The sequence below is a fragment of the Nothobranchius furzeri genome, chromosome 7 (assembly GCF_043380555.1).
Source record: "Nothobranchius furzeri strain GRZ-AD chromosome 7, NfurGRZ-RIMD1, whole genome shotgun sequence".
Taxonomy (NCBI): Eukaryota; Metazoa; Chordata; class Actinopteri; order Cyprinodontiformes; family Nothobranchiidae; genus Nothobranchius; species Nothobranchius furzeri.
The window spans coordinates 40,762,964-40,787,777 of NC_091747.1; the positions used below are offsets into that span (position 1 = coordinate 40,762,964).

A 24,814-nucleotide genomic window follows, 5' to 3' on the forward strand; every position below is an offset into this window, starting at 1 on the left:
GTTTAATCTCAAACAACATTTGATTTTGAATAATTTTTTTGTTTTTATGACACTTCAATTATTTATGCTCCTCTGTTTGGTCTGTTTCTGTGTTTTATTTCATTTTATTTCCTTTTCAACCTGCCAGAGGCTACAAATACAAACCCTTGTGGTTAACTTGGCACATTTACAGGGTAAAAATTTGTTCTAATTTTATTTTCACTTGAAGGACTTTAACACATTGCAGCTGAAACCAAACGATGCTTTGCACTGGATGTGATTGAAAGCATTACTGGAAGCTTGTTCCAATCCCTTTAAGGTTGTATTCCTGTTGCAGTGACCAGATTAGCATACATAGCACATCTCGAGAGGGTGTTCTACGTAAAGCTTATCATAAATTGTCCTATAAACACTAAAAAAATCAAAGAAAGTGTTTTCTCTGGGCTTTTTTTTATCGCTGCTGGATTCCTCTGGACTCTGGTTGCACACAGGATCTAATCGTAGCGTCTCATTCATCATTGCATGCTATTAACACCATGAATTAGCCGATAGGATTCAATTCCCTCAGTCGGTTACAGTAACCAATATTTCTGTCAGCACATCCTGTGAGGACAAATTAGGAATATATTATTGACAAAAGCTAATTTCGAGAAACAGCAGGTCAGAGTGTTTGTCATCATTATCATTAGGAACAAGAACTGACCCATGTGGTTGCTGCGAAGCCCCAGAATAACTCGCTGCTTGTCCTTATTATTTGTTCCACGACGAGAATAAAAACATACACTTATTTAGATGAGAAACAGTTTTAATTCGACGCTGAACTGAAAATCTCAGCTGAGAAAGCCACTGCCTATCAGATGTGCATCCAGCTGAAAGCACCGAGGCGTGATTTCATGGACGGACCCACACAAACACAAACACACACACAGAGCACAACAAGGACAGATCTGGATGGTGCTTGTTAAGAAAGTAAATCCCAAATCGCTCACTGTGGCACGTAAATCTGAACGGGGTGGCCCCGATTCACAATCAGCCCGAGGCAGACGGCTCTCAGCCAGTGAGCAAAGTACAAATCCACCAAACTGTGCGGCCGCATCCTCCTCCACACTAATCCCTTTTCAATCATGCACTTTTTGGATTATACCTCTACGTAATTCTTCTCAGGTATTGTTTTATAACTTAATATTATATTTCAATTTAGGCGAGCCGGGTTGTAGGTTTAGGACATGGTGCCGGATTGGATAAGCAGCAGATGGGAGCTGAGTGTCAGCGGCCGGCTGAAAGATGACGATAAACGCTTGACTCAGAATCAGAATACAGCAGGTACATAAAGGTGACCAGAATGAGTTGGACCAGTGTTTCTGGTTCTCTCAGCTTTCTGGTGCTTACCTCTCAACATCTTACCTTCTGACACAGAGTTAGCCATCAAATTAGCTGATGTGTCTTGTTCCTTGTGCTGCTAGCTTGACCTCTGTCCACACCCCTTCACAGATTCAGCCTTGTTTTAGATTCACCCTACAAGTACTGGGTTAGACCCCCTTTTATGTTCAGAACTGCTTTCATCTGTGTTTGAGTTGGAAACATTCTTCATGCTATTGACACAACAGCAACACATGATGTTGCATTCATAATGTCTGCCTCTCTTAAAGGTTCACGGGCCTCATTTATCAAGCTTGCTTACGCACAAAACGGGGTCGGAAAACTGCGTAAGCACCTTTCCACGCAAACTTTGGGATTTATGAAAGAAAACTTAGCGGAAAAATGTGCGCAACTTTAAACTGACTAAGGACCTGGCTTACGCACATTTTGGACATGGAGAGCACCTGCAGTGCTGCTGCTGAGAAGGATAAAATTATGAAATCCTGCAGCATTATCACTTGTACTGCTTCGTTTTCACACAGAACAAGACTCCCCACATGCACACAAACACGCGCGTACACACACATGCACGCACAAGGCGCACACTCACACACACACACACACAAACACACACACACACACACACACACACACACACACACACACACACACACACACACACACACACACACACACACACACACACACACACACACACAGCCTGAAGCGCAGAATACGGAATGCAGAATATCAGCAGGGGGACAGATTGAGACAGAATGTGATGCGTCTGTGACAGTGTGTGTGTCCTGTCACTGTGACTCAATTGATCATGCGCCCTGCCTATTTGGACAATGGAAATCTCCGTTTAGGTGACTGGTTAGCACGCAAAACTTTCACGCAGGAGTCTGGGGATCGAATCCTGATTGGACCATTTTTTTTAATATCCACCACAGATCTCTCTGAAGAATACATAACATGGACGGCTTTAGCAGCGCTTTGCCACTGCATGGATTTTCTCTTATTTGTTTTGCAAAAGCACTTCCTTTCATTTCGGCACCTCATCCACAGGTACCTCAATTTCTGCTTCTGTGAAATTGCGCTTCCTTGATCTGTCTTGATCTACGGTGGCCATCATCATTGGTGGAGCGCTGCAGCAGCCGGCTTATGTTGTTGCAAGCTCTCACATGCCTAAAACAATGGAGGTAATAAACGCAGTCATAAGGAGTGCAAAGATAAGCTCAAGCTCGCTCGTGTGAGTGGAATCAGGCAGGTGATAAGGAGGAGTGGTCCAACTGAACAGGAAGCAGCAAAGGAGGTGGGGCAGAAGAAGGCCAACTGAAGAGACATCTCAGGATGTGAAAGTCCTCCATGGGGAAGCTTTGGACTTTGGGTGGGGCTGAAACCAGCTTACAAATATAACGATCACATGGGTTTGGCTGTCTTGTGTTTGACTAAGATATGTAACTGACAAGTAATCACATTGTTTTGCTGTCTTGTGATAAAAAAGATGTATGTACCTGGCAAACGATTACATTGTTTAGGCTGTCTCATGACTGGTTGAGATGTTGCTTCACTATGGAAAATGTTTTGCTTGGCAGTTTTTTAGAATGATATATAAAGGGCAGTTAGAAGTGGATACAGAGAGAGTTAGTGTGTGACAGTTAGTGTTGACACAAGTCGACGAGGTAGCACCGACAGGTGCAGGAAGAGAGAGCAGTTATTCTCAGGAAGATTCTTAGAAGCAGCATCCTCCTAAGGGGATTTGTTAATCTTAGATTTACTCTATTTTGTATTTTTTTTTTCATTTTGAAATAAACTTCTTGGAAAAAGAATCCTCGTTCTTGATTCTTAAAGGTCTCTTCTAGCCTTTGAGTTGGGAGCCCCGACCAGATCTAATGGAGAGGTAAGCCACCTTGAATTGCTTGTTCCTGTACTTCAGGACTTGTTTTCAGGTTGTGACAGATTAAGAAAAGATACCTTAGGTATTGGGAGCTAGTCTCCCCTCCTCCCTATTGTAGCAGGACACCCTAAGGCAGGGGTGTCAAACTCAAACTCACAAGGGGCCGAAATGAAACTCTGGGACGGAGTCGAGGGCCAAACTTAATATTTTTTGAAAAAGTGACGGTAAATTTGCACATTTTCTTAATCAACATGTATGCAATTTTGAACCTTTAAATTTGGAAACAAACTTATTTCTGCATTAACACTGAACGTGGAATAACCAAATTACACACGAGCAAGTCAGTTTTAAATAAAAGGCATCAGTGGTATTCATTACTTGTGGTATATTCAGCATTTTTAAAATCTAGTCAGGATTTATGTTTTCTTGTTTATTCATTTTTCTTATTTTTTATTCTCCTTTTTTCTCCTGTAATAAGTGTCATCGCTGCTGTGACGTCTAGCTTTCCCCACTGAGGAACAATAAAGGGATTTTCTATTCTATTCACCTATTTGCAGCCTTTCCACTTCCTGTTTACTGTAGGTTAAATCTTTTCTCACTGGCCAACAAAAAAAATAAAAATATAATTTTATCATAAATGAAAATGCAACATCTCACCTGTTAACTTTCATGTTTTGGAGCAGAAAAAGAGCATAAAACCAACATATTTAAAGCTCAGTTTGTTCCACTGGTTTACTGTGATGCTCACCTGTTCCAGCCAGATACCTGCATCATGGGGTTGATCTGAGCTGAGGAGGAGACTCCTGTTGTTTTGTTCATCTTCATCATAATAATGACAACATTAGATGACAACAGGTGCTCACATAGGTTTGTGCTGATGAACATGTCTGAGCAGCTTGACCGCGTTGTTGTGTGTCGGGGAGGAGACACGACAGCAGCCACAGAGTCGTGCTGGTTTGAGCGTGTCGCTGCTCGCTGGAGTTATATCAGCTCTGTCTGGACGTTAGTTTGAAAACTTTCTCTTTCAGCCGTGAACACATTACTGAGCGGCTAGAATCTCCGTTTCTGGGCTTCAATGTCAGAAAACAGCTGAGTGAACTCGGCGCTGAGTGAGAGGAGTGTTTAGTTTGTCCGAGACAGCGGAGCTGCAGACACCCAACTACCCCTGACTGCCTCGGCGCTGAAAAAACACAAAGGAGGGGGCGCGTCTGCTCTGCGCTGGCGCCGCAAAGCATCATGGGAGTTGTAGTCTTTGCGGAAAAATCGGCCAGTGGGCCAGTTTTAATATATTTTTGATATTTATCTCGCGGACCACATAAAAATGCTCCTCCGCCTTGACTCTGACATATGTGCCCTAAGGATTATGAGTCATAATGGTTAGATGGTTCAAACAGGCTCTGTTCTGCACGTGTGAAAAGGTCTCTTTTTAGCGTGGGAAGGAACCATTTCAAAGGGTGGATTAATTAGATTAATTGATGAATCCATGTTAGCCTGATCAACTAACAGGAATCATTTTCTAATTACCATCACCCACATTGCTGACAGAGGCGCAAATTAATCCTGATAGGACCCAAATAATAGTCAGCTGGATGGCCTCCAGTGAACTTCCGCCCTAGTATTTAAAACCATTAAATAACGGCAGATTTAAACGGGAAGTGTCTTATCACAGAAGAACAAGTACGACAATCTCCATTCCACCTTAAAATAGAAAATGAGTTTTAATTAGGAAGTCTAAACCAGGGTCAGAACAATAAAACTCACCTGCGGCCTCACCTCCCTGAAAAAGCAGCGTATTCTAAGGTTCTAACAGAACCAATAAAAGTACACGCTCGCTTCAATGTATATGCATGAAATCCACAAGGCACTTTGCATTGACTATTTATGGCAGAAAGTGGGCGTGGCGAGGGCGGGATGTGACTAAAATGCAGCTGAGAAACATTCTCGTTAGTCTCCGATTTATGAAGTGGAGATTGCGTGCAGCTGTGCGTACCCCATGTTTGATAGATCACAAACCTACTTGGCGTAAGTACATTTTTTTTGCTGAGCTTAAGTACGGTTTTAGTAAGGATTCTACGCAATGTTTGATAAATGAGACCCCTGGACTGGAATGAGACCTGGTGACTGTGGAGGTCATTGGAACCCAGAACTCATGGTCATATTCTAGAAACCAGTTAGAGATTATCTGAGCTTGGTGACATTGTGCTTTATTCTGCTGAAAGTAGCCATCAGAAGATGGGTCCATGTGGTCATAAAGGGATGGACATGGTCAGCAATGAGACTCGGGTAGGTGGTGGTGTTCAAACCAGGCTCAGGTGGTACTGAGAGGTCCATAGTGGGACAAGAACACCTCCCCCAAACCAGTGCACCACCACCCCCATGCTGAAGCAATGATAGAAGTCAGGATGGATCTATGCTTCCATGTTGGTGAGTTTGTCCCAGCCATCTGAAATCCAGACCAGGAAAGGTTTCCCCGTCTCTTCATTGTGCTGTTTTCAGGTCATCCATCCAGCTGCTGCCACACGATTGGTTGATATTTGCATTAGCAAGTACATGACCAGTGAGAGTGTGTAATCTCACTAGACGTCTTTAACTGCATTTCACAACACACAAACATATTATAGTCACATCTGTATTTAGTAATAGTTAAACAGCTGATTATGTGATATCAGGTGTAATCTGGATTAAATCTACCTCAGTCGGTATTTAAAACACAAACACAATCCGTTTCTCTACAGATCCAGTGTTTCTTTTATCAGACAACAGCAGGAAAAATCACAAAATCATTAAGCAGCATGACAGAAAGCTCAGACAGATGTAAAGATTTGTTTCGGTGACTGTCACAACACAAAATCCATTTCCTGATTTTACTATTCCGATCATTTTGACCCAAGAATACGTTCATAATGCAATACGGTAACTTATGCAAGTGGAATGAAAAAGTAACAGTGAGACGATGTTCTGAAGTAGGGCATGTTTAATGGGGTTCAAGAACATAAACATGACGGTTCAGTTAGGTTCAGCAGAAGAGATGAGAGGTTTCACCAGATTTCCAAATAGTTCCACAGCTTTCCAAATCCTTAGGAATGTCACCAAACCTTTTGCAAGTAGCTCAGGACAGCAGATGTTCTAACAACCCTCAGGAAAGGATCAAAGCTTAATCACAGAAGTTAGCTGTTATTAAAATGTTTGTTTAAGGATTTTATAGAGGATGAAACAATTCCAGTTCCCCTCATGGATAATTGAGAACCAGGTTAATAGATGTAAAAATGACATTGGTAGGTTTAGGAAAACACAATCAGCTTTAAAAGCAACACTTTTAGAACATCTGCATTTCATAACCAGTATTATGTCTCAGACAGGTAAATAAAGTCCTGATCATGTGAAAAGGGTTCCTGAAAAAGGAATTTCTCACCAGTCATAAAACACTTTGACTGATGTCAGTAAGGACAAATAGAGTCCCGACTGAATTCACAACTTTCCCCCCTTTTTAAAACAGCTCCAAATATTCCCTACTGGTTTGTGCAAAAGCATTCAACTTTTTCTTTGTGGTCAGTTTTGTATCACTCGACTGATTCTGCAGAAATTTTTTTGATAATACTGCAAAAATCATAAATTCGAATTAAAATATGTTTTCACCTGAAATACCATGAATGTTTAGCAAAACAATGACGATATTTCATTTTGATCTTCACCCTGCTGTGACTAGCCTTTAGCTTATCAATCTGTAGAGTTAAACTCAAAGCTTTCTAGCAGGTGAGGTATTGACGTTCATGTTTCTGTGACTTAATTAAAACATATAATTAACCCACTCAGGCTCAAAATAAGTTTTTATAGAAGGACGAAACACTAAGTCCTTCAGGGGTTCTGAGTTAAAAATGCTCATGAAACACGTATGTGGAGTAACCAGGTAGGTTTTAATGTTGTAGATCTGCAACGCCTGCCTCCAGAGGATTAAAATCAAAACAGGAAATGTATAAAACTTATTTGTGCCCCTGAGGTTTTAATAATGGGATGATTATTGCTGCCATCAACATCCAGCTGTCTCAAGCATATTTTTATAAGAACACACGCTTTGTGCTTTTATCTAGTTTTGTTCTTTTCTCACATTGAACTTGAGACTTCCTTCTATCCTCTCTCAATGACATAGCTGCAATTAAACCACACAAAAGCCCTCTGAGCCCAGTATAAATGCAATATTTTTATGATTAATCTCCCCTCCTGCCCCCTCACCCGTCTCCCCCACCCTCTCTACTAACTAATACGTTCTTCCGGATAAAAGCAACCTAACCCTCCATTGAACAGGTGCAAAAATTCAATACCTCTGCGCCTGGCGTCCGCCCGGCCGACACAGATGTGCAAACCCAGCCTCACCCATCAATCTTCTAATAACCATTAGAAATGACAGGAGGAAGGAAAATGAAGTTAATATGCAAGAGTGAAGAGGAGATACTGGGAAACAGAGCAATGTGACCATGGCTGTCTCAACCATCGACTGAACATGCAGACGCCCACCCCCCGACTCACTGATGACCTCCAGCAAGCCTAGTTAGGTTATGCAGTTTATTTGTGTTTCTTCAGGATTTTTTCATTTGGGGTCCATATTCTGCAAGCGCTTTGTGGTTTTGAGGGCCCAAAGGGAAAAAAAAGAAAGAAAGGAGCTTAAAAGTCTGAAGATGAGTTCCAGAAATGAATTGTGAGAGAACATTTTATAGGGTGTCTTTGTGTCGAGCCAATAAAAGGGAATTAAATGTGCTCTTTGGTAGCCTTGCACTGCTCTCTCCCCCTTTTCTTGTGGCTGAGTGAATTAGAAAAGGAGGTTCATGTCAGCCGAGTCGCCCTTGGGCTCTACGAACGGGGGTGGGGGGCGGTGGGGGTGCTGTTTCCACAGCTCAGCTTGTCTGCTGTCCATCCTTAACCCCTCCACCATCCCAGGTAAAGATGAACTGAGCTGAACTCTGAGCTATAAAACAAGACGGCCTTGTTAGTGTGTGCTGGACTTGACGTGTTCGTTGATTTGCAACAGTGACTCAGTACTGCGGAGGTTTCTAGGTTTGGATGATTTGTGCAGCTTCTATTCGTTTCTGTTTTAACTAGTCTGATCGTTAAAAAATTAAGAAAATCTACATTAAAGTAAAAAAAATGTTCTGGCTTATTTAATTAATTTATTTTTTTGGCAGGCATTCTCTATTTTGCAACTTTTGCTGGTTCTACTGTTGAGTTGCACTGAGTTAAAGCACATTTCTAATTTTACCAAATATGTTCCTTATTTTGATAAAACTAAAACTATTTTGCGTTTCTGATTGGAGCCATGGGCTCCATGGAGATGTGGTCAGCAGCACTGTAGCCTGGCAAGATGTTCCTTGCTCCTGACAAGGACCTTCTTGAACTTGAACAGACATTGCATGCTCTCCAGTTTCCTCCCATAGACTAAAAACATGCTAACTGACTAATTAACCCTGAGAATGTGTGTGTGTGTGTGTGTGTGTGTGTGTGTGTGTGTGTGTGTGTGTGTGTGTGTGTGTGTGTGTGTGAAGCTTACTTTACTGATTGCCTACATTTGATCTTGTTGCAGAAGCTGAATGAAAACACCACATGATGGTTCAACCTGAAGTCACTTTGAAAATCATCTGATTTGTATCAGGTGTAAGACCATGGTTCTGATTTGGGTTTTTCGAACACAAATGGGTCATACTGAGAAAGAAAAAGCAGATGTGGACAGTGTGAACAGCCATTGTCTTTATGAGGGACTGTTCTTCAGCTGCCCCGCCTTTCACACATGACCAGTATTCACCAGCTCTCTTTGGGCTCTCAGGAAGACAATAAATGAATGAAATGTCAGTAAGAAAATATAGTTTTGCCCATGTTTGTTTCCATGGTACTAAGCTCTATGTTGATTGGCTCCTGGGTGCTTGAATTGTTAATGATTGGAACTGATGTTCCTGAAAGATGCTTGAATTTGGATTTGGTAAACCATGAAAAAATAATTAAACTAATTTTGAAATGATGTTTTATTAGTAAATCAAGGATTAACTGTTTAAATAAACAAAACTCATCTCTGCCTATATTTGATAATTCAGAATTAGTTTGACTCAGAGAAAACTGGGACTTTTTTCCACACTGACAACCTCACCAAGACCCCAGCCGAATTCCCGGTCCTCTGTCAGGTTTAATTATGATCACGTGGTGATAAAACAGCAGATTTCCATAAACATTCCTGGGTGGAAAAAACACTTTTGAAGCTCAATATCTAAATTACAACTTTGAACATGCCTCTCTTCCTGCATCCAGCTGCTGAGCGCGGGCTTCAGGTGAAAGTCAACTGTCAAATCCTCACCGCCTCATTGTGTCTGAGAGCAGCGCGTCTGGTCACTCTGCTGTCTCAAATCACGCACTCGGACTCTTTTCATCCTCTTCACAAGCTGCTTTATTTTCACCATCTTTGGAAAACACCTACACTACGCAGGATTGTTCTCTGTAAAGCCTCCACCTGTGAGTGTTCCGCCCGCGGTGACGTTACTGGAACCGGGAGGTCTCCGATCCCCGGGAGCGACACCAGCCGCCGAATCATCCGTCCCTGCTCCGTGCCAAAGATGTCCCGTCTCAAAGCGGATTTATGGCAACAGGCTCCAACATCCCGGCGGCACGATGCGCTAAGAGCCATTTAAGGTGAGAGGCTGGTGGAAAATATGGTTTGAATCAACCAGACGGCCGCAGGGTGAGGACGCGTAAACTTCGGAAGCGACGCGCGCAGACCGGCTACTCAAATTGCGCGTTGAGAGTAGAGGAATGTTGAAAACAGGCGAGCTTGTTTTTTTTTTTTTGTTGTTGTTTTTTTTTTTCATTTGCGTGTGTTTTCCTTCTACACCACACCTCTTCTCTCTAGGAATGAATAAGAATCACAGAAAGCAGAAGAGCGAAGGGGGAATAAAGCTTTTTTTTATTTATTTATTTTAGAGCACAATATTCACGTTCTCTTTAAAAAGACGCATAATTAAAATCCACACCTCAGGTTAAAGTGATTTTCTTTTGCTCTCGCGCTAGAAACTAATAATCTTCCTATACAAACACTAATATTGCTTTTACACATCAATGCGCTCCCTACTCTTGGGATTACGCATATGAATGCTTATGCGCGGGGAAGACAGCAGGCCCTTCCGGGCTAAGATGGACAGAATGTTGTTTGAACCTTCCTTCAATATAACTTCCTCTGAAATCTTGAATCATTGTAGAGGTTTGGTCATGGCATTTTCACTCAGGCGTCACATGTTTTACTTTATAAAAGTAGAAACATCGAAAAGTTCTGATTTTCAACTAAAAATTATTAAAGAAAATCACCATGTTTTATTTAATCAGGGCAAGTTGAACATTTTATTTGTGCAATTTACACAATCAATCTGAAGAAACTTACACTTTAATGTTAAATTAGAACAAAAACTTAATTTTGTGCAGTTTTTGACATCTTTGCATTCCTTAGTCGCTCAACTTACGCGCGCATTTGTTGGGATATTTTCCTCCAACTCCTCCCTTTAGAGTTCGTCCCGAAAGAGGATGGTGCTGACTGTGAGGAGGAGGGGGAGGGGGTGGATACGAGCTGGAGGGGTGGGTAGAAAGACCATAGGTGTGCGCGCGCGCGTGTGGAGGGAACACGCTGAGTGTGCTTCTTTTCTAATAGAGCCTGGGAGCGAATTATCTCCCCCTGTCATCTCCGTCTGTGCGCCTGATGCTCCGCCGCGTGCCGGGGCGACGGCTGGGAGAAGATGTGTTGATGTGAACGGATCTCCTCAGCAGCAGCCGAGACTAATTGGTGTGATTCATGTCCCCGTTGAGTGTGTGAGACTCACTCACAGCCGGGGACGAGAGTGGACGCGTTCCGCACGCAGGAGTGTTCGGGGATGAGGGACTTCTGAACAGGACGGAAAGAAAAGGATTGGCTTCAGGGTAAAGTTTCTCCTGGTGAAGAGGGATTTCTTTTGTGCGCGCGGACATCATTTGACGCCCTGATGGAATGCCACTTGGGAGAGAGAGGATGATGGACACTTTGACATGGCAGCTCTTGCGCAAAACCCTTTCCGTCTTATCCAGGCGCGGTGTGGCTGCTGACCGAGCCCTCCCAGGACGGTGATCGCTCATTTGTTTTGAAGTGGCAGGAGGAGAAAAAAATCCGGTTCTTGATTGAAAACAAGAAGAAGAGTGAAAGGTGTGGGGGGAGGGATGTTGCGCGCCCAGCGATTCCTCGAATGGACCGACGTGCGCACTCATCACATTCCCGTCCAGGAGCGCACCTTAAAGAGCTTCATCTTTCACTCAGGTCCACACCGCGGCTCGGGACTTGTTGAGCTGCTCTGAGGGGAGCAACCGGTCCAAGAAGACCGGGATTCCAGACATGTAAGTTCCTCATCTTTGCTCATAAAGTTTAAAGGGAACCGCTAAGCGGTTTGATCCATGAGGAGAAAGTTTCCTGTCTGCATTTATGAGCTAATCAGAAGACGACAGAGACTTTTAGCGGAAGAGACTACATGGATTCATTGCTTGACATTTTAGGAGTCGCCCCCTTGTGGAACCAGATGAGCCATAATAATTGCATTTATGACATGCTTTGGCCGAAGCAGCCCGGCCCAATGGGTCCATGCCAAGGCTTCCATTTAGTGCGGGTTTGCGCAAATAGAGCAGATCCGCAGGCAGAGACGTGTGGGGGTGTAGATGATAAAGTAGTAAATAAAGACATTTCAACATTTGTGTATAGTTTTAACCACAGCAGGTATTTCAGAGTGGACCAGTGATGTTGGAACAGAAATCCAGATTCAGTCCAGTCTAAATACACAAAATTACAATTCAATGTTAAAATCGTTTTTTTATTGTTTTACCAATTTCAAAATTAATATTGAGCTAGCATAAGAATTCAGACAGCTGTAGCTTACCAAAATAAACGCATGATTAAGAGATCCTCTATCTAAGGTATCAGAGTCCATTGGCTGATTAGGACTGACTGTTTATTGTTTCTGACTGGATCTCTTATTACTTAGAAACATGATCGGTATGGTATACCATCAGTAGGATGGGGACTTTATCAGGGAGCTCATCCTTATAGGATTGCAGTTGGAATTAGCCTTTTAACTAAATAACTTTTAGATTTTAAATTGACTTTTAAATATTTTAACATAATTATAAGTATTTGTGTTACACATTTATGTTGTCTTCAGCACACTACAGCGTATCTCATTAGTTATCACAATCAGCTGCTGCTGATTTCAATCCTATTGAAGATTTTAACTGAAATTCCTATCATTTTAAAAAATGTCTTAAAGCTCACAGGACTTACAGTTTAACCAGACATCCTCTTGTGTAATAATTGTTTAAGGCAGCTTTAGATGGTGTGCCCACCACAGTTTTATTCCAGTGTGCTCACCATGTGAGAGCCATGCTATCTGGGTGTGTGTGGACACTTTCAGGATCCAGATATGTCACTGCAGTTGCAGAATAATGTGCCAGCGGCCTTTTAGGAAAAGTGTGCTTTAATAATGCATAAGATGATCCTGTGTCGTGCAGGGAAGCATGCATGGTGGCGAGGAGGAGAAGGAGAGGCGTGATTTTGCCTTACTGTCTCATTGGATGCCCTGAGCTGCTCTCTGCAAGTGTGTATGTGTGTGTCCATGTGTGTTTGGAGTAACTGGCACCCAAGGGGGTTCAGCTCAACTCAGGGCAGAGTCGTCGCAGTCAGCCTGTCAGAAGGGCAGCCCTCGCATCGTGCATGGATGGCGGCGAGGCAGGGCCGTGGCAGATGCAGCTGGTGGAGGCGAGTGTAGCCCGTCGTCAGCAGAGGTCTGACATGTCTCAGGGAGGTTGATGAAGTCATGTCCTGGGAGCTGGATGGCTTTTTTCTGAGGATGAAAATTTCTCAGCAAAATGTTGAAATTCAGGTTGAGAAACTTGTTGAGTCTCATCATTTGCAGCATCAGGAGGGGACAAAAGCTGAATTGCTGGTCCAGATTCTGTCAAATGGCTTTACTCACCCTTGAGCAGAGATTTCCGTCCAACTTCCTCTGAATCAGCCCACAAGTCTTTGACACAGTCACTTGTCCGGCCATCAGCACTCCTACCATTCGCTACCTGTCATCATTATTAAAAGATAACAAGTCTGCCAATTGAAGGCGGCGTCATCAGAAGTAGGAAAAGAACGCTGAGTGATTGAGACAAGCCCCAGGGAGGCGAGCTCGGCGCCCCACGGCAGAGCTGGCTGTCATGTTTGCAGGGCCGCGTTCCAATTTTTGTATGTTTATTCATGAGGGCAGGCAATGGCTGTATTGGCAGCATGTTAACAGCCAAGATTTGGAATTCTGGGCAGAGAAATCTGCTGGGTAAAGCAAAGAGAGCAGGCAGGAGGCTTTTTTCCTTTCTTTTTCTCTTTTTTCCTGGACCAGCTTTTATCTTTATCTATCTTTCATCTGTTTCTGACTGTCTGCCCTCCCGTCTTCCTCCCCTCCTCTCTCCTCTGCTCTTGTTGCTCTTTCGGTTGAGGAACTGGTGGGGAATATGAAACAGGTGGACTGAAAATAGATGAAAGTGGGAAGAGACAGGACAGACGCGGGTTCAGATATTGCCCTTGAAAGTGCATAAAATGTGTGAAATTAAAAATGAAAAGTGGAAAAACGCTCCAGATATCAGCAGTGGGCATGTAATTATTCCACCTTACTCCTGCCTAAATGTGGCAGGTGGGTGCTGACCCCTCAGATTTGGTGTGTTTTAGGAAAAATGTTGTTTGCAGCAGATGAGATCAGTAAGAAAGACCTAACAGCAACTGAACGAGAAAAATCAGCAAGTGGAGATAAAGTGGGCAGATAAAGAGTGATCTTCAGTAAAGAAAAATATAGTTCAACCAAAAGGTTTCCCCGAGTCGCTCTGCTGACATGATTTACAAGAGGCTCCCCTCGGAGCAGCTCTTTTTTCTGGTGATTCAGAGAAACGCTCGGTCATGCTCGAGTGGCCTCAGGGATGAAATGGAAGCAGACGCTGGGGGGTTCTCAGCCCCCGAGGCAAGCGAGCGGTCAGATCCAAAGTCTGGCTGCTTATAGGTAGAGCGGTGACCTCATAGGCTCAAGCACCCATCCCAGCTCCACCTGGCCCTCTGAAAGATTCATGTGTTTATATAAAAGCTTCAAGGTTGCAGCTCTGGCAGGTTTAAACCGTCACTCTCCATTTGTTTCATGCGACCAGGCTGACTGTCTATGGTGAGGAAGGCCTCTGTGTGTGTTTTACAGTCATCATTAGTGTTCTACCAGAGCTCACGTGGGGTTTAAATCCATTTTTTTTTGTTTTGCTAAAAATACAAAAGAGGGACAGAATGTTGACATGACTGATTTATTGACCGTTTTAATGTCACAAAGAACTAACGCCTCACTGTCTAACATTAACTTTTCAGGAAATAAAATATATCTTTTAACATATTTGCAGATTTATGCAAAATAGGGAGGCCCCCAAAATGTGTAATCTTAATTTAAAAAGTCACATGTTTAATTTAAGAAAACTGATAAACTGCTTACTTGTTTTTAAAGGTGGCTGATTTCACACTAAACAGCAAAGATTTTTCTGTCAAAAATGCTTTTAAATAATTATAAGTTCGTTTTAACTAATGTTTGTATCAGAAACATGCCACTGGCGATAGTTTGTGTTTTTGTTGTCTAAAGAGTTCTGAGCTTTGTTACCCAAAACCCTGATGTTTTTTAATTCCATTATTTTCCCACATTTTTCTGCATTAAAAATCAGAAATATTGCATACAATCCATGGCTTATCAATGATATCACACCTTTGCTGTTGAAGAAAACAGATGGGATTATAATCTTCTGACCTCAATCACACAGCCACAGAACGTAGAACATATTACCAAACCAAATAAATCACTTCCAGATTTTTTTTCTGAGTTTTTCATCCCTTTAAGCTTCTACCTGAGTGCAGTGTCAGATGTGGAATCCTAAAATCATAATGTTTTGATGTTATGTTGCAAATGTTGGACTGCAAACATATGTCCAAAGCTGTGAAGACTGGGTGAAGATAAATGGGTGGAGCAGCAACCAGAAAAGGACAGTATGCATGCTCAATCTGAAAACCTCATTGATTGGTTTAGAGATCAAGTTCACAGGTTAGTTGTTATTATGGTCCATTACTCAGAGTTTAACATGAAGGCTAAGTGTGAAAATGGTCCACTACACTTGTTTCCTGCATTAGCCACTTAAAGAAAATAGACTCAGATAAAAAATGCCAGTCATATCTGCATCACATTGTCAAATTTGCATTCATGGACTCAGCCATTTTGGCTTGTAACGGGGAAGGCTGTCAGTGGTTTATTGCCCAGGATAGAGCAGAGAACGTCTCAGCTAGTAGAAGCTAACTGTTAGCATTAGCAACTCCACCACACTGCGGAACTCCTTCAGGATTGTGTCATTTGTGGAGATTAAACATCAACATTGCAAAGTAAACGGAGTCAGTGGTAGTCACTTTGCTTTTAGCTAATCAAAGGCCAGATATTCAAACGTCAGGAAATATGACTCCAAATTCTCCTGTCTTCTGCTCACCTCTACCATGGCTAATCTCTAGTTCCTGAAACAGGAGTGCCAGAGCTTTTTTCCCACTTTAAATTGACTCACAAGGCAATCCATTCCCCTAGAGCAACACACTCTCACAGAGGTGTGGACTCAAGTCACATGACTTGGACTCAAATCAGACTCGAGTCATTATTTTAATGACTTCTGACTTGACTTGATAACATCTATAAAGACTTCTGACTTGACTCAGACTTGAACACCAATGACTTGTGACTTGAATCGACTTGCATCTGTTGACTTGATGATGACTTGAGCATATTTGATATTTTAGCATACAAATGGCACGACATGGACAAAAATCATAAATCATTCTTGGTTCTGGGTTGGATCTTGTACTGCTGAGTGCAGCAGCTCTTTGTTTATAATCAGTTTCAGTTGCATTTTCTGCCTGTTTGAGCAAATAAATGAAGCTTTAAGAAGCTTTACTTATGGAATTTATTTTAATATCATCATCATTAAATTGAAGTTGGACAGATGACTTGATTATGACTTGAAAACTCAAAGTTAAGGACTTGGACTTGACTTGGACTTCCACATCATTAACTTTGGACTTAACTTGGACTTGGCTGTCTTTGCCTTGGACTTGACTGGAAAGACTTGTGACTTACTTGTGACTGGCAAAGCAGTGACTTGGTCACACCTCTGCATTCTCACACCCGAAGCTGCAGAAACTGACAAAAGGTGACCAAGCGTTTGTTTCAGACGCGCTTCACCAGAGCGTCACTTTCCAACGCCTGCGATAAAACAGACATTTTACTGACATTTAACCTCTAACCTCTAGCGAGTTTACATTCCCCTCGCCCCCTTCCTAACCTTAACCCAGATTCTCTTTCTAAATTTCCTGTTAACCATGTTTGAGAGAATTTATACAACAAGAAACAAAGTTTTGCATGCACAAGTGGGTTAAGGTTAGAATGGGGGTGAGAGAAAGGTTGAATAGCAAGAGGGTGAAGGGCACAATTCGCTAAAATCTCCAATTTACTGCATGCGTCGGAAAGCGACGCTCTGGCGCATCGTGTTGCCTCCCGATGCGTTGGGAGCCTCAACGCGTCAGAAACAGATGCTTGGTCACTCTTCCGTCAGTTTCCAGTTGCTTCGGGTGTGAGAATGTGATGACTAGAAACCACATGTGTTGTAAAAACAAGTGGACTTGGTCTTCAAGATCTTAGAACGTTTGCCTGTGGTGTATTTAAACAGGCTGATCTTCATATGAAATATTTCCAGTCCCAATCATCCCGTTTTTTCCCGTGGAATAGAACCTCGAATGCATGTCAACGTCTTGTTTTTCCATCAAGCAGAACACAGTGAAACTGTGACAGGGATGTCATCACATCTGCGAGATGAGGAGTTTTAACTCATGGACTCTTTGTTCCTTTATGTTTTTGTCACATTGTTTTCCTACTTCTATAAAGCTTGTTTCACCATGTCATTGAACTTCGTTCGACAATTCCAACCTTTTCTTCCTGAATGTTTATGCACATCGCAGGTGGTCTTTTTTATTTTTGTTTTTTGGAGGCTTGCCAGGGGTTCACACATTGCGGTGAATCCTCTGAGGCTCCGCTCACGTCTTCTCATGAATGTTGACAAAGAAACGCACGCTGGAGAGTCTTGACTTGATGTGCATTTAAAAATAAGTTAGTCTACTCTATTCAAACTATTTTCTCTTTTTATAACTGTCATGATGTGGGGCAAGAGTCTAACCCAGGACATGCAGAATCAGAGTCAGAGTCAGATTGTATCAAAAAAAAAATTATTAACGAAAAGGTGAACTAAGGGCGCACTGGATAATACAGCGGGTGCAAGAACGGGAAGCAGCGTCTAGAGGGAAAAGTAGCAGAGCTGAGTATGGGAGTTGTAGAATGGCACGGGAATTGCTGGCTGAGGGACTTACGACTTAGATAGACGAGAAGCGTGTGGGAGGGATGAGCCGGGGTAAGTGCAGGTAATGATTGTACAGCGGTAGAGGTGAATGAGGAATGGGATCCGGACCGGTGTGTTTCTGGAGAGGGAGAGAGAGGTGGAGGCGATCGGGTCGGCACTTGGAGGAGGGTGAACCAGGAAACGAACCAGATAAAAATCCAAAATGACGTCGGGGAAAACTCTGATGATTATCCAGACCTGAGGTGGGATAAAATCCAAAAATAGAATTAATCCAAGTCACGAGAGAAAAACACGAGAGAACAAGAGCAGAGATAAGCGAGGGCTAGAGACTACCAGTCAGTAGTTAATCATCCGGCGTCGAGTCATGTCCACCTTCCTCCTTATAAACCGGCCCGCTGAGCAGCTGATTGGAAACAGCTGTTGCTCCCTCTCCTGAAACCAAAGCACTCAGAGATAGTGAGATGAGACGAGTACTCACCTCGGCTCATGACAGTACCCCCACCCCCCCACCCCACCCTCAACGGACGCCCCCTGGCGTCCTAGCTGAGGCAGCCTCGAACTCTTGAATGAGGGACGGGTCTTCAATGAATGAACGCGGCACCCAAGACCGCTCTTCGGGACCTTAGCCCTCCCAGTCGACGAGGTACTGGATTCCTCTGCCCCGGCGACGAGTCTAGGATCTTGTTGACCGTGTAGACCAGACCTCCCTTATAGAGCCGAGCAGGAGGAGGAGGAGCCGGAGCAGGACAGAGAGGACTGGAGACTACAGGCTTGACCAACGACACATGAAAAACCGGGTGCACACGCAGGGAGAGGGGAAGGTCCAAACGAACCGTAGTGGGAGAAGGCACGTCCAGAACCTTGAAGGGGCCAATGAAGCGAGGAGATAACTTGTGGGATGAAGCCTTTAAAGGGATGTCCTTTGAAGAAAGCCAGACCCTCTGTCAAGGTGTGTAAACCAGAGCCGGACGCCGCCGGCAGTCTGCCAACTGTTTATTCCTGAGAGCTGTTCGGTCCAGTGCTGCCCTGGTGGAGCCCCAGGCGCGTCTGGAGGTACGGAGGAAATAGAGGTTTGCTGGGGAAAAGGCGAAGGTTGGTATCCAAGAGACGGCTCAAAAGGTGACTGACCTGTGGCGGATGATATATGGCTATTGTGCGCATATTCAACCCAAGGAAGGTGAGTACTCCAGGAGGATGGATAGTAGCAGGCTCTGCTTCCTGATCAGGAGCGTATTGTCTGGACAGGGTATCTGGCTTGGTGTTCTTGGAACCGGGGCGATAAGAGATCTGGAAGTTAAATCGTGAGAAGAAAAGAGACCAGCGGTACTGGCGGGGATTTAATTGCTTGGCTTCTTGAGTTAAACCAGGTTTTTGTGGTCAGTCCAGATGATGAACGGATTCTCCACCCCCTCCAGCCAATGCCTCCATTCCTCTATGGCCAGCTTTACTGCCAACAACTCACGATCACCCACATCGTAGCGACTCTCTGCTGGGGTGAGGCGCCGCGAGAAGAAGGCGCATGGGTGGAGGCGATGGTCCTTGGCAGACACTTGAGACAACACAGGACTCACTCCTGTGTCTGAAGCATCTACTTCCAGCGTGAACTGTCGCTGAGGATCAGGACGGTGCAGGATGGGGGCGTTGGAGAACTTCTCCTTCAGAGTTTGGAAGGCAGAATTGGCTTTTGAGGACCATACAAAAGGCTTATTTACTGAGGTGAGACTGGTAAGTGGAGCTGCTGTCTGACTATGAATTCTTATAAATCTACGATAGAAATTAGCAAAGCCCAAAAACCTCTGAAGTTGTTTTCTGGTCGATGGAGTGTGCCATTCCTTTACTGCTTTGACCTTCTCTGGATCTGCCTTCAAACACCCGCTCTCAATGACGTAACCTAAAAACTTAACTGTGGTGACATGAAACTCGCACTTCTCATCTTTAAAATAAAGTCTGTTTTCGAGGAGACGCTGAAGTACAGCTCTCACGTGTTGGGTGTGCTGTTCCATGGTCTTTGAGAAAATCAAAATGTCATTGAGATAAACTGTAACAAACTTGTTAATAAAATCACCCAGAACCGAGTTCACTAGAGATTGAAAAACAGCGGGAGCATTTGTTAATCTGAATGGCATTACCAGGTACTCGAAATGTCCCAATGGAGTCTTGAATGCAGTCTTCCACTCGCCCCCCTCCCTCACCCTCACCAGGTGGTCGGCGTTCCTGAGATCGAGTCGGCTGAATATGGCTGCGTCCTGGATAGGTTCAAAAGTGGAGTATAGAGGCAGTGGATACTTATTGCGAATGGTGATCTGGTTCAAACCTCTATAGTCTATGCAGGGTCTCAGTGTTCCTTCCTTCTTAGGCACAAAAAAGAACCCAGCATCCAGGGGGGAAGAGGAAGGTCGAATGGTACCTGCGGCAAGACAGTCCTGGATATACTTCTCCATGCTCTCCCTCTCAGGCTTGGAGATATTATAGAGACGGCTAGATGGCAGTGGGGCCCCAGGTAGCAAGTTGATGGCGCAATTGAAAGGCCTGTGTGGAGGCAGAGAAGATGCGCGATCCTTGCTAAAAACAGCTTGAGGTCGTGGTAGATCTGAGGGAGAGAAGATAGATCAATATCCTCCATAGGAGGCGCAGGAGGACTGTGAGTGAGTGAGGAGACAGACTTTAAACATGTTTGGGAACATTCAGGGCTCCATACTAAAATCTTATTTTCTCTCCAGTCCAGGATGGGATTGTGGCGAACCAACCACGAATGTCCCAAAACTAGTGGCGACTGAGGTGAGGGAAACACATAAAAGCTCAAAGTCTCTGAGTGATTACCTGACACAAACAGGTGGATGGGTACGGTCTGGTCGGTGATTGTGGACAGACCTCGGTTATCCAGTGAGGAGACAAATAGTGGTTTAGACAACCTGGTAGTGGGAATCCTCCATTTTGTCACCAGCTGAGGGTCTAAAAGAGACTGCTCACATCCAGAGACCAGGAGAGCCTTGAGAGATATCTGTCTAGAATCAATTATCAAAATACAGGGAAAAGAACACCGAGAGCTAGCAGAGTCTGAAAACCCACCCACCAGTAGTCCCGGTTTTACTGGTGGGCTCCCCCTTTTGACAGAGCGGGGCAAGTGCTTCGAAAATGTCCAGCCATCCCACAGTACAAACACAGTCCTGGCCCAATCCGATGCTCTCTCTCTTCCTGAGAGAGACGAGTTCTCCCCATCTGCAGTGGCTCCTCCACAGAGGGGAAGTCCATTTGTATACGTCCTTTAGCTCCATACACTCTCTCATGCGAGGAGGAGACCATGGGCTCCGACTCACGTCTTCTCAGCTCACGGTGCCGTTTGTCGATGGAAATAGCCAGCCGTATAAGCTCCTCCAGAGAAGTGGGTTCCTGGCATAAAGCCAGCTGGTTTCGAACTCGAACACTTAGGGCCTCAGTAAATGCTCCGATGAGGGTGTCCTCATTCCAAGAGGTCCGAGCTGCAAGGATCCTGAATTCCACAGCAAAGTCTGCCACCGATCTCCTGCCTTGAGATAGATTCCATAATTTCTTTCGAATGTCAGAAACAGACTCAAAGCTCCCAAAAGTCAATTTAAAATCAGACAAAAAATCACAGAAAAGACCATTCAAGAAAGAGTCATTATGGCTTTTGACCTCTGCCCAATGTAGGGCTCTTCATCTCAACAGCCCCACAATATAGGAGATCTTAGCCGAGTCTGACGAAAAGGCTGTAGGGCAACATTGGAACGCTAGTTGGCACTGTAGTAAAAAAAAAAAAAAAAACTGTGGCATTCCTCAAACTCACCATCGAAGGTGACTGATGGCGGGGATGGAGCAACACAGAAGTAGATCTCATTCCAGGACCTTGCTGTTTCCGGTCCAGGACTTCCGGCGGCAACCTGACCTACTGCTGAAGGTTCCGCTGAAGGGGGTGGCTGGTGTGTGTGGGACAGAGCTTCTTGAATTTGACAAACCATATTTTCCAATTGCTGATAACGTTGGTTAGCTGCTGTAAGTTGTTCCATAAGTAAAGGGAGAGTTTGTTCCTGCTGAGATAAGCAATGAGATGTTAGAGAGAACTGATTCTGCAGGGTTAGCATTTTGGCCGGATGATTCTGTCATTTTATGGGGCAAGAGTCTAACCCAGGACATGCAGAATCAGAGTCAGAGTCAGATTCTATAAAAATAATAATATTTATTGACAAAACGGTGAGCTAAAGGCGCACTGGAAAATCCAGCGGGTGCAGAAACGGGAAGCAGCGTCTAGAGGGAAAAGTAGCAGAGGTGAGTATGGGAGTTGTAGAATGGTAGGGGAATTGCTGGCTGAGGGACTTACGGCTTAGATAGACGAGAAGCGTGTGGGAGGGATGAGCCGGGGTAAGTCCAGGTAATGATTGTAGAGCGGTAGAGGTGAATGAGGAATGGGTTCTGGACCGGTGTGGTTCTGGAGAGGGAGCGAGAGGTGGAGGAGATCGGGTCGGCACATGGAGGAGGGTGAACCAGGAAACGAACCAGACAAAAATCCAAAACGGCGTCGGGGAAAACCATCGACATAAATATATGGACAATGGGTTTCCATAGGCTCCAATAACAAGTTTTTCTGCTAAAATGGGAGGTGGCCACCACTGCCATTTTGACCGTGTCACAGGTTCCGTCAAGCCCAGACAATTCCATAAAAGGGAAGAGAGGTGGAGCTGAGGGTGGGGCTGTAAGGCTGGGATCGACTGACGACACCCGGTCGAACTAGCTACAAGCTAACCTGAAGCTAACCCAAAGCTAACGTGGAGGTGGAAGCTAAGCTAACAGAGGTAGCAACCTAGCTACAACCGGAGTTAACTGTGCACAACACCAGAGCTTCTGAGTCAGAGATACACCGGGCTGACCACTGGGTAAAACCGGGTGGAACACAGAGGTCTCCGAGACCTCCACAAGCCTGCAGCGGCACAGCAGACAAGCGCCGCTGTGATCTGAGATGCACAGAGCTGCCGCTGGAGAGAACCGGGTGGAAAGGTTTCCATCCCAGAGCTCCACAAGCCGTCAGCCCGCGCAGCACACAGAAGCCGCGATCAGACAGAGATGCGCCGAGCTGCAGGGAGAAGTGGCGTATTTTGGCGGTTCTGGCTTGCCATAAGAACCAGCCGTCAGCCCACACAGCTAACAGAAGCCGCGATCAGACAGATTTGACGAGCTGCTGGGAGAACCAGCCGTCAGTCCCCGCAGCTAACAGAAGCCGCGATCAGACAGAGATGGACCGGGCTGCGGGAAGGGGATAAGGGTGGAAAACATCGGTTTCCCGAGAACTCCACAAGCCGATAGCCGGAACCTAGCTCCACCAACATGTTATATTTCAACCCATTTTCTAAAGTGCAGCATTATGTTAAATGCACTGGGTTTTACCCTATTACATTTAAATTTCATGGTTAAACAGTACATGTTAAAATCTAAGCTCAGCTCGGCAGTGACCTAAAATACATAAATAAAATTTTACTTACAGAAAAAAATGAAGTGGAGACTCCTTGGACGCTCTATTAGTGCAATTAATGCCACAGCAAGTCATTTTGTCTAGCAATTGCACAAAAAAACATCCAAACAAGAATACACACACGCACACAGACTCAAAATCCCGGAGCAGTTTCCAGGCGAGACCGAGGCTCTACTGAGGCCTTTCCACGGAGCTAGCTCTGTGGTCACGTGGGTCGGATGCTCATTAATTATACAGAATTTTAGGCTTTTAATACACTTAAACAGAAGAGTGAGAGAAAACTTCACCCCCCTCAGAGTTGTCATGAGTGTAAACTAGATATTTTAAACAAAAAAACATGTTTTGGTACCAGGCTGTAAACATGTTTATTTCTGCTGTGAAATTGGTATTTTTAACATGGGAGTCAATGAGGATTTGCTCGTTTCTGACACCAGCCCCTAGTGGATGAGGGTGGAACTGCAATTTATTTCACTTCCGGGTTTGACTCAATTTCAGAGCTGCATTGTGGGGGCCTGGGGAAAACTAATGATTATCCTGACCTGAGGTGGGATAAAATCCAAAAATAGAATTAATCCAAGTCACGAGAGAAAAACACGAGAGAACAAGAGCAGAGATAAGCGAGGGCTAGAGACTACCAGTCAGTAGTTAATCATACGGCGTCGAGTCATGTCCACCTTTCTCCTTATAAACCAGCCCGCTGATCAGCTTATTGGAAACAGCTGTTGCTCCCTCTCCTGAAACCAAAACACTCAGAGATAGTGAAATGAGACGAGTACTCACCCCAGCTCATGACAATAACCACCTTAAAGAAATGTATTGTTTCCTCTACGCAGTTGATTTTACATTTTATCACTTAAACCCATCAACTTCCAATGCAAAATCATCAGTTTTTCAAATGTCATCTTGCAAAAGTATTCAAATTAAAACTTGTTTCACAGCAAATCAAAGTCACAAAACTGGTTGATATTGGATTTACTATTTTTTCACATGATGAAAAACTGATAAAGCGCTGCTACAAAAGGAGAAAAAGTTCTACGGCAACCTGAATGTTCAAACATCAAATTTATTTTGCAGTTTTGGGATTCATCACAAGCTGCCAGCACACATTTTCTATTTTTTCTTGTGCTGAACATTTTAAAGGGACCACCAGAAGATACATGTGAGATTAATCTTCAGAAGGGGTGGAAGTGCAAAATTACAGCATGTTTGTAAAGCATGACAAAAATATTTTTTATGTTATCGTGTTCTGTCAGGCTGTGAAGCAAATAGAATTAATATCTGAATGCTGGTGACAAGCCTTACAGATTAACTCTCAAGTGTAGCATCAAAGCTTCTGCTTTTAATGTCGCGCCTGATACTTAAAACTTTACTGTTAGTGTTTTTTGAATGCTTGTAATTCCGTCCAGACACAGAGGTGAAAGAGAAATGAAGAGACAAAAGGAAGGAGGGGTTCCACAAAAACAAACAATCAATGATGAACAAGAGTCTGCTTCTAGACCTGCAGAAGGAGAAAAAAAAAAAGAAAAAGAAAAGGGACACACAGCAATACAAAAGGAGCAAACTATCAACCTGATGAGGAAATATAAAATAAACATTGTTTTACTGAACAATCACAA

At 44.0% G+C, this 24,814-nt stretch overlaps 1 protein-coding gene across 8 annotated transcripts in view; it reads left to right on the forward strand.

The window, feature by feature from the left end:
* Window positions 1–8,907: 8,907 nt before the first annotated feature.
* ntng1a (netrin g1a) overlaps window positions 8,908–24,814 on the forward strand; it is a 170,206-nt gene continuing 154,299 nt past the window's right edge. For 7 of the 8 annotated variants that reach the window (XM_070553072.1, XM_070553071.1, XM_015954915.3 and 4 more), the window contains exon 1: window positions 10,858–11,623. The gene's annotated coding sequence lies outside the window, so the exon portion shown is untranslated. Of the gene's footprint in view, window positions 9,905–10,857; window positions 11,624–24,814 lie in introns of those variants that run through there. The other variant, XM_015954913.3, reaches the window with a different exon arrangement.